The sequence below is a fragment of the Aquarana catesbeiana genome, linkage group LG07 (genome assembly GCF_042186555.1).
Source record: "Aquarana catesbeiana isolate 2022-GZ linkage group LG07, ASM4218655v1, whole genome shotgun sequence".
Classification (NCBI taxonomy): Eukaryota; Metazoa; Chordata; class Amphibia; order Anura; family Ranidae; genus Aquarana; species Aquarana catesbeiana.
This window is the reverse complement of record NC_133330.1, coordinates 247,311,415-247,325,872: the sequence shown is the minus strand read 5'-3', so window position 1 is coordinate 247,325,872 and position 14,458 is coordinate 247,311,415. Positions and strand designations below refer to the sequence as shown.

At 43.0% G+C, this 14,458-nt stretch overlaps 1 protein-coding gene across 3 annotated transcripts in view; it reads left to right on the top strand.

Annotated features, from left to right (window-relative positions):
- LRRC8B (leucine rich repeat containing 8 VRAC subunit B) overlaps window positions 1–14,458 on the top strand; it is a 67,062-nt gene that overhangs the window by 13,769 nt on the left and 38,835 nt on the right. The gene's annotated exons all lie outside the window — the stretch shown is intronic.

The window sequence follows — 14,458 nt, the reverse complement described above, 5'->3', positions numbered from 1 at the left end:
ATGCATATTCTATGTGGGTTACATTTGTTCCAAAAGGCATAAATTTGCATGACATCTGAAGAAACATTGTTTTCAATGAAGGCCGTTCACATCTATGTGGTGCAATTCTGATCTGGTTAAAAAAAGGGTCCTGTGTGAATTTCAACTTCAGCTATTCCAAATCCACTCAGAAATTGCATTAGAATCGCACCTGTCACAAAAGAATTTGCACTGTGAAATCGCATCAGATTTGCATCACATCAGTGTGAGCCAAGACTGGGTATATTCCCCAATTTCTAGGAGAATCTTAGTCTAGCAGCTGTAGACACATTACAGGTTTGCTTAAAAATATGAGATGGCTTACATTAGTGATATGAATTATATCAGTTGTGGGAAATAATTGAGTCTTCCTTCAATGATCCAAAATTCCTGCATCCTTCTGCATCAACAGCCACTTCTGATGAAGCTTAATGGAGCACTTCTAAGCCTAAAACCTGTCAGTATTTCCAAGTACCTGGTACCTGTTCATACCTATGATCCACATTCTGACGGCTATAAAACAGACACTAAAGGCCTGTACACACCATACGAAAATCGGAAATAAAATTTTGTTCGACGAAGGATCTGACGATTTTCAGATCGTGTGTATGGTGCTTTCGACAGCCGATTCCGTTTTTTCATCAGACAAAAGCTGGATGTGCACACTATAAAATTTTTGATGTACGTGAATGCAACGTCCGATTTTTAGTTTAATTAGTACAGTTTTTATATGAAAAAAATCATAAGCTCAAGACTACGCATGCTCAGAAACAAAAGAATATATACAAAACTAGTCAACACATTACGTCACTTCTGAAGTTATATTCTGTCGTACGAGAATTTTCGTATGGTGAGTAACCTCGTCACTTTTGACATGAGACTAGCATGTAACAAAAAACGGATGTTCGGTCTTCTGAAAATTTGATCATGTGTACAAGGCTTTAGGCGTGGCTCTCTAGAGCCTTGTATGTGGTTTAGGTTAAAGTGGAACTAAACCCATTGATTTTACTTTTTACCTAGAAAGTAAAATTTAAGGCATGTTGTGAATGATAACTGTCACAGTTACTTGTGCTCTCAACCAAACTGTCGAGCCATCAAATAGCTGGTGTCATAACTGAGCACATGTGTAGCACCATGGCAACTGCCAATTTAACAGAGGGTAAGATGGCAGCTTCCTTCAGTGTAAAGGATAGGAGGGTTTAGTTCTGCTTTACAACCTGATTACAATTGGCAATGACTGTGGGCACCCGTGACAGCTCATGCATGAGTCTCGCTGCCCCTCCTGAATGGTCGGGCAATCTTCTGGGACCTGTGACATATCCTAGAAGATTGCAGGGAGGGAGGGGGAGAAGAGAACTTCCACTCAGATCGCCGAGTGGGTACCTGTCACAACTAGGTACCCGCTCCTCCCCAAAAAAATACATGCCAAATGTGGCATAGGAGAGGGGGAGGAGTGCTTAAAGTGGAACTTCCCCTTTTGGGTGGAGCTCCACTTTAATTTAATGAAAAATTGATGACAAATCTATAGTTCTGGGAACCATGGGTCTTACATTTTTCACCAAACAGTTCTATCATCTACCTTTTCTTTAGTATACTAATTTTAAGCTGGTCATTCTGTACAGCTACTAGGAGCCCTCTCCAACTATTACCCCCTTCCACTTCCAAAACCTTATCGTATCCCTTCTTCTTCACCTCCAAGCACCCTACTTCAATCCCCCCATCCTCCATATTTTTTCAAATTTACATTAAACTCCTCTCTTCCCTATACTTAGGTCACTTACATAATGCCTGTTTTAACAACTCTATCCAATATGTTTTACTATGCCACCAATGTCCACCATGACCATGCAGATTTTGTACTCTCTAATAAACAGTTTGAACACACACAATCCTGCAGGAGTCTGTACAGGCCAGCCAAGTTCCTCCACCCCAAATCATCCATGTCTTTATAGACCTTGCTTTGTGCACTGGTGTGCAGTCATGTTGGAACAGGAAGGGGCCATCCCCAAATTGTTCCTACAAAGTTGGGAGCATGAAATTGTCCAAAATGTCTTGGTATGCTGACGCTTTAAGAGTTTCCTTCACTGGAACTAAGGGGCCAAGCCCAACCCCCAAAAAACAACCCCACACCATAATCCCCCCTCCACCAAATGATTTGGATAAGTGCACAAAGCAAGGTCCATAAAGACATGGATGAGCGAGTTTGGGGTGGAGGAACTTGACTGGCCTGCACAGAGTCCTGACCTCATCCTGACAGAACACCTTTGGGATGAATTAGAGCAGAGACTGCGAGCCAGGCCTTCACCAGTGCCTGACCTCACAAATGCGCTTTTGGAAAAGTGGTCAAACGTTCCCATAGACACACTCCTAAACATTGTGGACAGCCTTCTCAGAAGAGTTGAAGCTGTTATAGCTGAAAAGGGTGGGCCAACTCAATATTGAACCCTACGGACTAAGACTGGGATGCCATTAAAGTTTACGTGCTTGTAAAGGCAGGCTTCCCAATACTTTTGGTAATATAGTGTAGCTTTCGCCTTTCAGAAACTTTTAATTGCAGAACTGTTGTCAGTGATATATTCAATTTTGACATGCTTGAAGAGTTCAACTCTATATTGTCAGAAATTTACTAACAGAATAAATGGAATTTGTCTTGCTTTAGCCTATAAAAGACCCCTTATCTGCTACTGGCTCTTGCAGTTCTGCAGAACATGTGATCAGAACACATGAAACACAAGTAAAAATACAACATAAGAAGTACAATGTTTATGGTAGGAATAATAAAGCAGTGACAGCAAATGACTGCACTAGAAGTTGGTCAGTAATTTCTTTATATAGTTAACCAATCATCCTGTTATCATCCAACTCTACACAAAGGTTAAGTACACATAGCAGTTTTATTACGATCATTCCTGAGGTGTATTGTTGCTTCACAGTTTAAACAAACCCGTGCTTTGCACTTGCAAGTACTTCTGGGTATCAATTACCATGTGACTCACTCCCGTTACTAGCATGTGACAGCTCTGCTGTTTGGTGATTGGATATATAAGGGGGCAAAAAAGACAGTTGTAGCCTCTGTAAGCTCTACGTCAGAGGTAGGCTACCCTGGAGAGGTGGAGATCTACCTGAACAACTTGGAAGAGATCATAGCATATACTTTTTTTTTCCTTAGGGGATACCATAGCAAGGCCTCATTAATACGTAAGGAAAGTTTGATGTGCTCAGGGTTCAGTTTTACGTAATGCAGAGTTCAGGGGTATGCAGTACATAACTCCCAACTGTGTCTATTTCAAGGGACTGTCACTGATTTGGAACAAAGTCCCTCTTTCCTCCTCATTTGTCCCTAATGTTGGTCTGACCTATATAGTTATGTATAAAATGCACTTTTTTTTCTTTGAAAAACAGTGGCGGCTGGTGGTTTTTGTTTTCTTTGGGGGGGGGGGGCGGCAAACAAACAAGCACTAATCCCCCCCCCCCACCCTCTGTCTGCCGGTCGGTCCAGCACTTACCCCATCTAGGTGGTGGGCTGTGGGCAGTGGCTCCGGTGTCCTCGAGCACGGCAGACCCCATCTAGGCGCCAAGCTGCAGCTCCGGTGTCTTCTCCTCCAGCGTGGCGGCCACCGCCGTGCAAGCCACTGTGCGTCTTCTCTCTCCTCCTCCTAGGCGCTAGGCGTCCAATAGGATCACCTGACATTTTGGCCAATCGGGAAACCGGTCTCACGACCCACTTCCTGATTGGCGGGGAGGAGATTTAGTGTTAAAATAGTGAATATTAATTTGTTATCATCACACAACTGGGTGGGATTGGGACACAGTGCCCTGCACCTCGAGCCCATCTCTTTTTGAAGCCTATTCGAGCCTCTGGCTCTAACCACGCGCTTAAAAAAAAAAAACACACCCCCTTCATTGGAATCTTCTTTAACCACTTCGCATCCAGGCCATTTCTGACACTTCACTCCTACATGTCAAAAATCATCATTTCTTTGCTATAAAATTACATAGAACCCCCAAACATTATATATGTTTTTTTAGCAGAGACCCTAGAGAATACAATGGCAGTCATTGCAACTTTTTATCTTGCACGGTATTTGCGCAGCAATTTTTCAAACGCGTTTTTTTTTTTTAAAAAACAGTTTCATGCTTTAAAAAAAAACAAAACAGCAAAGTTAGCCAAATTTTTTTGCATTGTGTGAAAGATGAAGTTACGCCGAGTAAATAGATATCTAACATGTCACGCTTCAAAATTGCACACCCTCGTGGAATGGCGCCAAACTTTGGTACTTAAAAATCCCCATAGGCGACGCTTTAAAATTTTTTACTGGTTACATGTTTTGAGTTACAGAGGAGGTCTAGGGCCAAAATTATTGCTCTCGCTCTAACGTTCGCGGCGATACCTCACATGTGTGGTTTGAACACCGTTTTCATATGTGGGAGGGACTTACGTATGCGTTCGCTTCTGCATGCGAGCTCACGGGGACAGGGGCGCTTTAAAAAAATTTTTTTTTTTTTTATTGTTAATTTTACTTAAAAATTTTTATTTTTACACTTTAAAAAAAAATTTTTTTTTTTTTGATCACTTTTATTCCTATTACAATGAATGTAAACATCCCTTGTAATAGGAATATGACACGATCAGTCCTCTTTACAGTGAGATATGGGGTCAATAAGACCCCACATCTCACCTCTAGGCTGGGAAGCCTAAAATCAAAAAAAAAAATAAAACGATCGCTGCTTCACAGCCGAAGCGGCGCCGTTTTTTTGAATGCAGAGGCCGGGCGTGACGTCATAACATCGCGCCCGGCCTCCGAACGATCATAGAGACTCCGGCGACCATCTGGTCCGCCGGAAATCTCTATGGTGAACATCCGGCGCCGGCGGATGCGCTGTCCGACTCACCGATCGCTGAGGTGAGTCGGTAGTAGCACCGGAGGGCGGCGGGAGGGGGGGGACGTCCCCTCCCGCCGCCCGTAAGAACGATCAAGCGGCGGAACAGCCACTATGATCGTTCTTATGGTGTACGGAATCGCCAGCTGAAAATGCCGGTATCTGAATGATGTCTGTAGCCTCAGACATCATTCAGATATAAGCCCCGAAAGTTTTTACCACCTTCCTGACCAGAGCGCTTTTTGCGATTCGGCACTGCGTCGCTTTAACTGACAATTGCTTGGTCGTGCGACGTGGCTCCCAAACAAAATTGACGTCCTTTTTTTCCCACAAATAGAGCTTTCTTTTGGTGGTATTTGATCGCCTCTGTGATTTTTATTTTTTGCGCTATAAACAATATAAGAGCGTCAATTTTGAAAAAAACGCATTATTTTTTACATTTTGCTATAATAAATATCCCCCAAAAATATATAAAAAAACATTTTTTTTCCTCAGTTTAGGCCGATCGTATTCTTCTAAATATTTTTGGTAAAAAAAAATCGCAATAAGCGTTGATTGATTGGTTTGCGCAATATTATATTAGATTTCCTCTCACTTCCTCTTTGGCTATGGGACAGGAAGTGGAGAGAAATCTCCATAATGGGACACAGGTGGTGAAAAAAATCTGAAGGAGTTATAACCTTCTCTTACTCTATCCAAAATGTTTTGCCTATAGTTCTACTTTAACCTCTTCACGCCCACTCAATTGCCCACTCAGTTGCTGGGAGGGTGTCCATGTTCTTCCTCCTGTGCATGTGCTGCCTGTGTGCCCCCTGCAGGGCTTGGGCGGCACACTCTGTGATCAGCAAATTCATGAGACTCAGCTGATCACAGATTGGAGTAAGGGGCTGATCCCGACCCCTTATCATGTGATCAGCTGTCAGCCACTCACAGCTGGTCACCTGATGTAAACAGAAGCTGGTAATCGGCTTTTTTTCCCCTCACGCTGAGAGCGTGAGGGAAAAAAAAAAGCTGATTACGGGCTTGTGTAAACGGGACATTGGTCCCCCACACTCCACACCCACTGCTGCTAAGCAGTGCCCACCAGTGCCCCCTACCAGTGCCCACCAATGCCACCCATCAATGCCCAACAGTGCCACCTATCAATATGCCCATCAGTGCTGCCTATTAGTGTCACCTACCAGTGCCTATTAGTGCCCATCAGTGCCACCTTATCAGTGCCACCTTATCAGTGCCCATCAGTGCAACTTCATCAGTGCACATCAATGAAGGAAAAAAATTACCGGTTTGCAAAATTTTATAACAGATTATGAAAACTGTTTGTTTTTTTTCAAAACTTTCGGTCTTTTTTTGTTTGATTAGGAAAAAATTAAAAACCTCAGTAGTGATTAAATGCCACCAAAAGAAAGCGCTATTTGTGTGAAAAAAAATTATAAAAATTGCATATGGGTACAGTGTAGCATGACTGCGCAATTGTCATTTAAATAGTGACAGCGCTGAAACCTGAAAATTGTCTAGTAAGCAAGTGGTTAAATAACGCAGAGTGCAGGGTCAGGCGCATGTAATGCAGAGTTCATTTCCTGCCTTTTTTTTTTACCTCAGTTGATAACCAATAGGTTATTGTTGTGTAAGGTTGCTTTCACACTGAAAGCGACTGCCGTTAGCGCCAAGGTGCTGCTCGTTTTAGCGGCACTTTAGCGCTGTGTAAGCAGTGCTTTTGGGCCGCTAGCTGGGCACTTTTAACCCAATAAAAAGGGTTAAAAACTCCCGTTTTAAGGTGCTTTAAAAGCGCTGCCCATTCATTCCAATGGGCAGGGCGTTTTGGGAGCGCTAAATACATCGCTCCCAACCCGCCCCAAAGATGCTGCTTGCAGGACTTTTCATAACGTCCCACAAGTGCACCACCACAGTGTGAAAAGTCACACTGCAATGAATGGAAGGCGGTTTTCAGGCTCTTTACAGAGGCTATTTCTAGCTCTAAAGTGCCTGAAAACTGCCTCAGTGTGAAAGGGGTCTAAGTGATGTGATCTCACTACCTTCATTTACTCCTTCATCTTACCCCATGAGCACTTCCTGTCTAGTGCACTGGATGCAATTTCATATATCCAGTCCTGCAGCGCTGCATTCATTTCTGCAATGAAAACCTCATTTTATGTTGTGTTACGGCCATTCTAAAGTCAGTTTTGGAAAGAACGTTTATATAAAGCCATCCACCATCTTACATGTCAAAACAATGTGAATTCAGATGGACTTTATGGTTGGAGAAGTTTGAAAGTAGCTATGCTGTGAGATGATACGTTTAGTCTGTGGTTAATCTCTGCAAATGTTTTATAGTATTTATTTTAAAAGTAATATTTTAGTTCCACTTTCAGACTATATGTTTCGGTAATTCAGTTTGCTAATTATAACTTTATTTATATAATTGGTGCTCATAGATTAGGGTACTGTCAGGTTCTCCAGCATTTAGTTAGTGATTTATCATTTCTCTTGGACCATCTGCAGGGACCGCTGTTGAGTCTGATGGTTTTACTCCACTTAAATAGTCCAGAGACGCTGTGCTAAATAAATAGCTGAGATATGAAGTGGTCGGTGCCAAAAACTGTCTCCATGTAGCTTCTCAGCAAAGTACAAAACAGATGATCCTCCAGGCTTGGAAAAAATTTTGCTTTCAGGTTTGCTGTTTAAAATGGCATCAGAAGTGAATTAATTGCTGATGTTACCCAAAGATGGATATAAATTGTGGGAAGAACATATTGCATGGTGTGCGTATGATACAGAGCAGGGACTTGTCTATCTGGATATGTGCCAGAGGCCTCCTCTGAAAATGACTGCATTTAATTATATCTATGGTGAAAATAGGAATATACACCACTGCAGGCTTTAATATAGCCCCCTGTGGATTCCAGAACAGGTGCAGGTCCATATCGTAGTAAACCTAAAGTGATTGTCAGACTCGGTTCACACAGGGACGACTTGTCAGGCGACCTAGTCGCCTGACAAGTCGCCTCCCGTTCTGTGCTATGGAACCGTTCTAAGGGGAGCGACGCAAGTCGCTCCGACTTAGAAAAAGGTTCCTGTACGACTTTGGGGGCGACTTGGGGCGACTTGCATAGACTTCTATACAGAAGTCGTTTTGCAAGTCGCCCGGGCAGTCGTGTGCAGGTCGCCTCGGTGAGGCGACCTGCAAGTCGTGCCGCCTCTGGTGTGAACCGAGGCTAAGGGTTTGTTTTTTTTTGTTTTTGTTTTTTTAAATAACAAACATGTCATACTTGCCTCCACTGTGCAGCTCGTTTTGCACAGAGTGGCCCCGAACCTGCTCTTCTGGGGTCCCTCGGCAGCTCTCACGGCTCCTCCTCACATTAGATAACCCCCTGGGAGAAGCGCTCATAGAGGCCGAATGCAAGACAAAATCAGCGGTAATGTGTTGCACACTAAAGAGCACTTAGTTATGACTAAGTGCTCTTTAGCATGAAAGGCGTCAACTCTGCTTTTGTCTTTGTGCAGTTGTGATGTTTTTTTCTTAAAGATGGTCCCAATAAAGTTCTTGAATTTTCTACATATGCCTTGTAAGTAGGCATTGCTGTGTCAGACATTTCACAAAGCCTGCCTTCTGAACAATAGAGGTGCTGAGAGGAGGTGGAGTCAGTGCAGGAATCACGGTACCAGCAAGGTACCATGAGATTTGTTGTCCTTAGACACTGAGGGCCAGTTCACACCACATGCAGTCCAGTGCGTTTTTTTTTCTGTATCAAAAGCATGGAAAGTAGGTTATATGGTTTTCAATGGCATAGTTCGCACCAGTGCTTGCAGTTCCAGTGCGTTCCAGTTCCAGAAAAAAAAGTAGAATATGCTGCATTTTTCCTGCACTGCACTAGACTGTAAAACACATCAAAAATGCACTGGAACACACATGTCCTTATTTAAGTGATTGTAAAGGTTTGGTTTTCTTTTTTGTTTTTTAAATAACATGTCATACTTACCTGCTCTGTGTAAGGGTTTTGCACAGAGGGGCCCAATCCTCTTTTTCTGGGGTCCAGGCACGCTCCTAGCCCCTCCTCTTTGAGTGCCCCCACGGAGAGCCGCTTTCCACAGGGGGCACTCGTGCAGACACGGGTGGGGCCGAGTCCTGCTGTCTGTGTCAATGGATGCAGCAGCAGGACTCAGCCCCTCCCCCTTGCTCCAGTGTCACTGTATTTGATTGACAGCCAATGGTTCCCGCGGCTATCAATCTATCCAATGAGGACCCGAGACAGCGGCTGGAGCTGCTATGCTCGTCCCCATTGCTGGAACGATCGGGCTCAGGTAAGGAAAAGGGGAGAGGGGGGTAGGTCTGGGGGGCAGCTGCAGCACAGGAGGTTTTTCACCTTAATGCATAGAATAAAAAAACCCTGAGACTTTACAAGAGCGGATAAAAATGCACTGGACTGCATCAAAAATGCACCAAAAACGCACTGGAAAGCATCAAAAACGTGTCAAAAAAGCGCATGCAGAAAAGCATCTGGAACACATGTGGACAACGTTTTTTTTGTGTGTGAACTGGCCCTTAAAGTAAACAGCAGAGGACAAGCTGCAAAGCATGCAGGAATTACAGGAAGTTGTAGAAAGAGATGGCAGAACGCTCATTAAAGGCTCCATGCACACTGCTCCTAGAAGAGTTTAGTGTTTTGCTTGTAGAAGCAACTAATGTTCTTCTGTGTCCATGAACATTAGGTAGTCTAGAGATGTTTTTTAAGCAAACCGCTCCTAAACACTAGTACAAAAAATGCTAAAAATTAGCATTTTTCTGCCAAAAGCAGTGGCCTTCTTTTTTTTTTTTTTTTTTTTTTTTTTAAGCTAGCATGCACGGAGCCGAAATTAGATTTTTCAACTAAGCTTGCATTGAATTGTCAAATATAAAAAAGTGTATGGTGTGACCATAGATCTCTTTTAATGCATATTAACTTCAAAATAAAAATCATTTGTAAGACTTTTTGAGGTTTAAGGGGTTAAGAGATTTTTTTTTTCATTTTGTGTAGAATTTTTAAAGTGGTTTTAAAGGCAGAAGGTTTTTTTATCTTAATTGCATTCTGTGCATTAAGATAAAAAACCTTCCATGTGAAGCAGCCCCCCTTATACCTACCTGAGTCCCATCTCAAACCAGCGATGTTGCACGAGAGTCTCGGCTGTTCGGGACTCTCCCTCCTAATTGGCTAAGACACGGCAGCGGGCACCATTGGCTCCCACTGCTGTCAATCAAAGTGAACCAATGAGAAAAGAGGGGGTGTGGCCAAGCCCCAGCTCCAAGTCTGAATGGACGCACAGAGCAGCGTCTTGGCTCGGGTGCCCCTATAGCAAGCTGCTAGCAATGGGGGCATTTGGCAGTGGGGAGGGGCCAGGAGCGCCGATGTGGGACCCGAGAAGAGGAGGATTTGGGCTGCTCTGCAAAAAACTACTACACAGGGCAGATAAATATACAATTTTTTGTTGTTTGTAAGCAAAAAATAAAACAAGGCTTTAATATCACTTTAACCACTTGACCACTGGGCACTTAAACCCCCTTCCTAACCAGACCAATTTTCAGCTTTCGATGCTCTCACACTTTGAATGACAATTACTCTGTCATGCAACACTGTACCTATATGAAATGTTTGTCCTTTTTTTCACACAAATAGAGCTTTCTTTTGGTGGTATTTAATCACCGCTGGGTTTTTTTATTGCGCTATAAATCAAAAAAGACTGAAAATTCGGTAAAAAAAAAAGAATTCTTTGTTTCTGTTAAAATGTATTGGCAGAGTATTGGCAGAGTATTGCAGTGTATTGCATTTTATTGGCAGAGTTTTGGCAGATTATTGCAGAGTATTTGCAGATTAGTGCAGAGTACTTCAGAGTATGGGCAGAGTACTGCAGAGTATTGGCATAGTATGGGCACTGAGCAGCGCTGTGGGCACTACAAATCCAGCCCACAGCGCTGCTGCAAACGATCTCTCCCCCTCTCCCCTTCTCCCCTCGCACTGTACAGATCGGTACAGAGAGGGGAGGGAGGAACCAGCGCCATGACATGACGCCGGTTTGTTTACAAGTGATCGCTCCGTCATTTGAAGGAGCGATCATGTGGTAAATGGCCACTCCTACTGCGTTTGTGCAAGTCACACTGCGCTTTCTCAATGAGCCAGCTGCGACGAGGGTCGAACTTCCGGCTAAGTTTCTCACGGAAAACTCAGCAGTCAAAACCAGATACCCCTCCCACCACCGGAGGGGGGGCAGACAAGCAGAGCTTCCCTTTTGGGTGGAGCTCCACTTTTAAGTTTACAACTGTGGAAGAGTTGGATACAATTTGTTTATTTACAACTATTGTATTGTAACATTTAACTGCTTGTCTATTACAGAGTTCCCTAAGCATGCCCACATATGCTCCCTAGTGGTTGGCAATATTATTACATGTGATGGTTATTTCTTAGGGGCCTTCTGACTAGTTTTTTCAAGTGTACCAAGGGTTTGTGAATGCGATTAGTGTTCTATATGTGCACTAAGGGTTTGTGAACTAGGTGTTCTTTTTGTTTTAATTTAACTTTAGAACTTGTTTGGTGCTTAAAACTTGATGTATCCATTTACATTTGACTGACTCATTATTTTATTTATGAGAATTATTTGGGAAAATTGCAAAATAAATAGTCTGACATCTTCATATATGTAACAAGATTTTATACTACTTGTGAAACATCAAGCTATGTCCATGTGAACAGAATTTGTTTGTAATATTTGGAAAGCTAGATAAAGCTGATTTATGCTTTGATATTGGCAGATCTATAAATGCGGAGGCTATTTAAAGTGGTTGTAAAGACAGAAGGTTTTTACCTTCAGACATTCTATGCATAAAGTTAAAAAACCTTCTGCATGCTGCCAGATCCCCCACCCCCCAATATTTAACCGAACCCCATCTCGATCCAGTGATGTGCGCGAGAGCAGCTCTACCAGCTCTCTTCCTCTTCATTGACAAGTGAGAAGGGGGCGTGGCTGAGACCCATATACAGGATTTATATAGCTTATATAGTGCCAACAGTTTAAGCAGCACCTTACAAAATAAAGATAGACCAGATGGTTACCATACAATGCAAGAGCTTACAATCTAAAAGAGAGTGGTAAGTAAATCAAAAGGTAATAATTCTGTGGCGATAAGCTAACAGAGAAAGTAAAGTGTAATTTTGTTAGTTAGGCAACAAGTTTTTAGGGATCACTTAAAGGTGAACAGAGTAGGATATAGCCAGAGAGATTGGGTAGAAAGTACCAGAGGATGGGCGAGGCTATAGAGAAGTCCCGGAGGTGTGCTTGGAAGTAGGTGATGAGAGTGCTAGAGAGCAGGTCTTGGGAGAAACAAAGAGGATAGTTTGGGTGATATTTTAAGACAAGGTTGGTGATTTAGCTCAGGGCAGAATTATGGATAACTTTGTATGATAGTATTTTGAATCATATTCATTGGGCAAGCGAAAGGCAGTGGAGGATTTGGCTTAGAGGGGTGGCAGACAATGGGTGGTTGGTAAGGTGAATGAGCCTGGTAGCAGCAGTCAAGATAGACTGTTGTGGGGATGTGTAAAGGTAGGCCAATGAGGAGGGAAGCATCTTGGTGGTGTCATTGGTTAAGAAGGGGCTAATTTTAGAAATGTTACGGAAGAGAGGGTGGTAGGAGTTGGACATTAATTGGATGTAGGACCATAGGTACAAGTCAGGGTCCAGTATTACACCTAGGATCCTAGCATTAGGGGAGGGAGTGATAGTTGTGCTATTGATCTTGATGGAAAAGTTGGGGGATGGGGGATGGGATGGAGGAAATATTATGAGCTCAGTTTGAAAACAATGAGTTATAAAGAGTGTTATGACATCCATACAGATATGTCAGTAAATTAGCGATGCACGAGGAGACTGAAGGGGACAACTAAGAGGGAAATTAAATTTGAGAGATTTTCTCTAACTTCCCATTGCACCTCAGTCACAGGAAGTAAGTAAAAACTTCCCCCAACAATACTCAGAACAGCAGAAAATAAATCATCTGGGGTTTAAACCCTTCCCTACTTTAGGCTTGGATATACATACAGTACACTTTAATGTCCATGGTTTTGGAATAGGGTTTCCATGAGGAAATCCTGAATCCTAGATCTCCACAAACCGCATCATTGATGAAAATTAAAACAAATAACTTCTGTAGGAGAAAATTACATGGTTGTATGGGGAAGACTTTTCCCCCGTTTTCATGGCCGACACAATCTGTACAAATAAAATGGTTTTGTGATTCATATCCATGGATCATTACTTTCAGATAGACGACTGTGGATCAGGCACTTGTAAGCTCTGATGATGGCAGATTAAATGGGTAGTAGTGCTGAACTTTTTGTTTTCAAAAATAAAAAGGGACATTTATCTTAGAAATGAACTTGAACTGTTTTAATAACCGTGCAGTCGACCCCCGAAATTCGTGGGGGTTACATTCTTTGAGCACTCGCGAATTGTGAAAATCTACAAATTTTGGATGTAGTAAAAAAAATGTCTATAAATGGTTCACACAGGGGTGGCTTCAAAGTCGCCAGACTCTCGTCTGATTCTGAAGCCTTCAGCCCGGCTTGCAAAGCGGCTTCTGTATAGAAGTCAATGCTAGCCGCTCCGAAGAATGGTTCTTTTTTACTGCATGGAGTGCAACTTGTCAGGCTGACAAGTCTCCTGACAGGTCGCCCCTGTGTGAACCAACACTTATGATGCGGGAATGCTAGGCTGGGAAAAAAATCCACAAACGACTGAGGCTGCGAAATCTGAACCGTGACTTCTCGGGGGTCGACTGTAACTTTGAGAATGATTTACTAAAGGCAAATGGACTGTGCACTTAGTAAAGTGCAGTTGCACACTGAAAGAGCAGTTTCTCCAGATCTTAGTAAATGAGTAAAAGCTCTGCTGACCGCCATCATTCAATCACGCGCAAGCAAAAATTTTTTTTTTTTATTTTCCTTGCAAGTGATTGGCTGTTCTTTGCAAAGTGAAGCTTTACCTTGTTTAATAAGCTCTGGAGCAACTGCATTTGCAGAGTGCACAGTCTTTTTGCCTTTAGTTAATCAACCCCATAGCGTTGAAGACTTCTCTGACAAAGTATTGCATGCTATATGAGAAATATGAGTTCATCTGCGGCAAGCCTTATATACCGTATTTATCGGCGTATAACACGCGCCGCGTATAACACGCACCCCAAGTTTAGGAGGGAAGTTTAAGGAAAAAAACCTTTAGGAGGAAAGTTTAAGGAAAACCACTTACATTTTAAATGCCCATCAATGCAGCCTTATCAGTGTCCATCTGTAGCCTTCCCCATCATTGCAGCCTTGCCCAGTGTCCATCTGCAGCCTTGCCCAGTGTCCATTTGCAGCCTTGCCCATCATTGGAGCATGATTTGTGCCCATCTGCACATCAGTCTTTCCCCTGCCGAGGGAATGTCCTGTGTACTCGGCTTTTCTTGGCTCATCTCGCAGTCCTGCCCAGTCCTACCCCTTGGCCCGGCTCCTATGATGGACACAACACAGGTCCAATGGCGGGATGTAAATGCTAG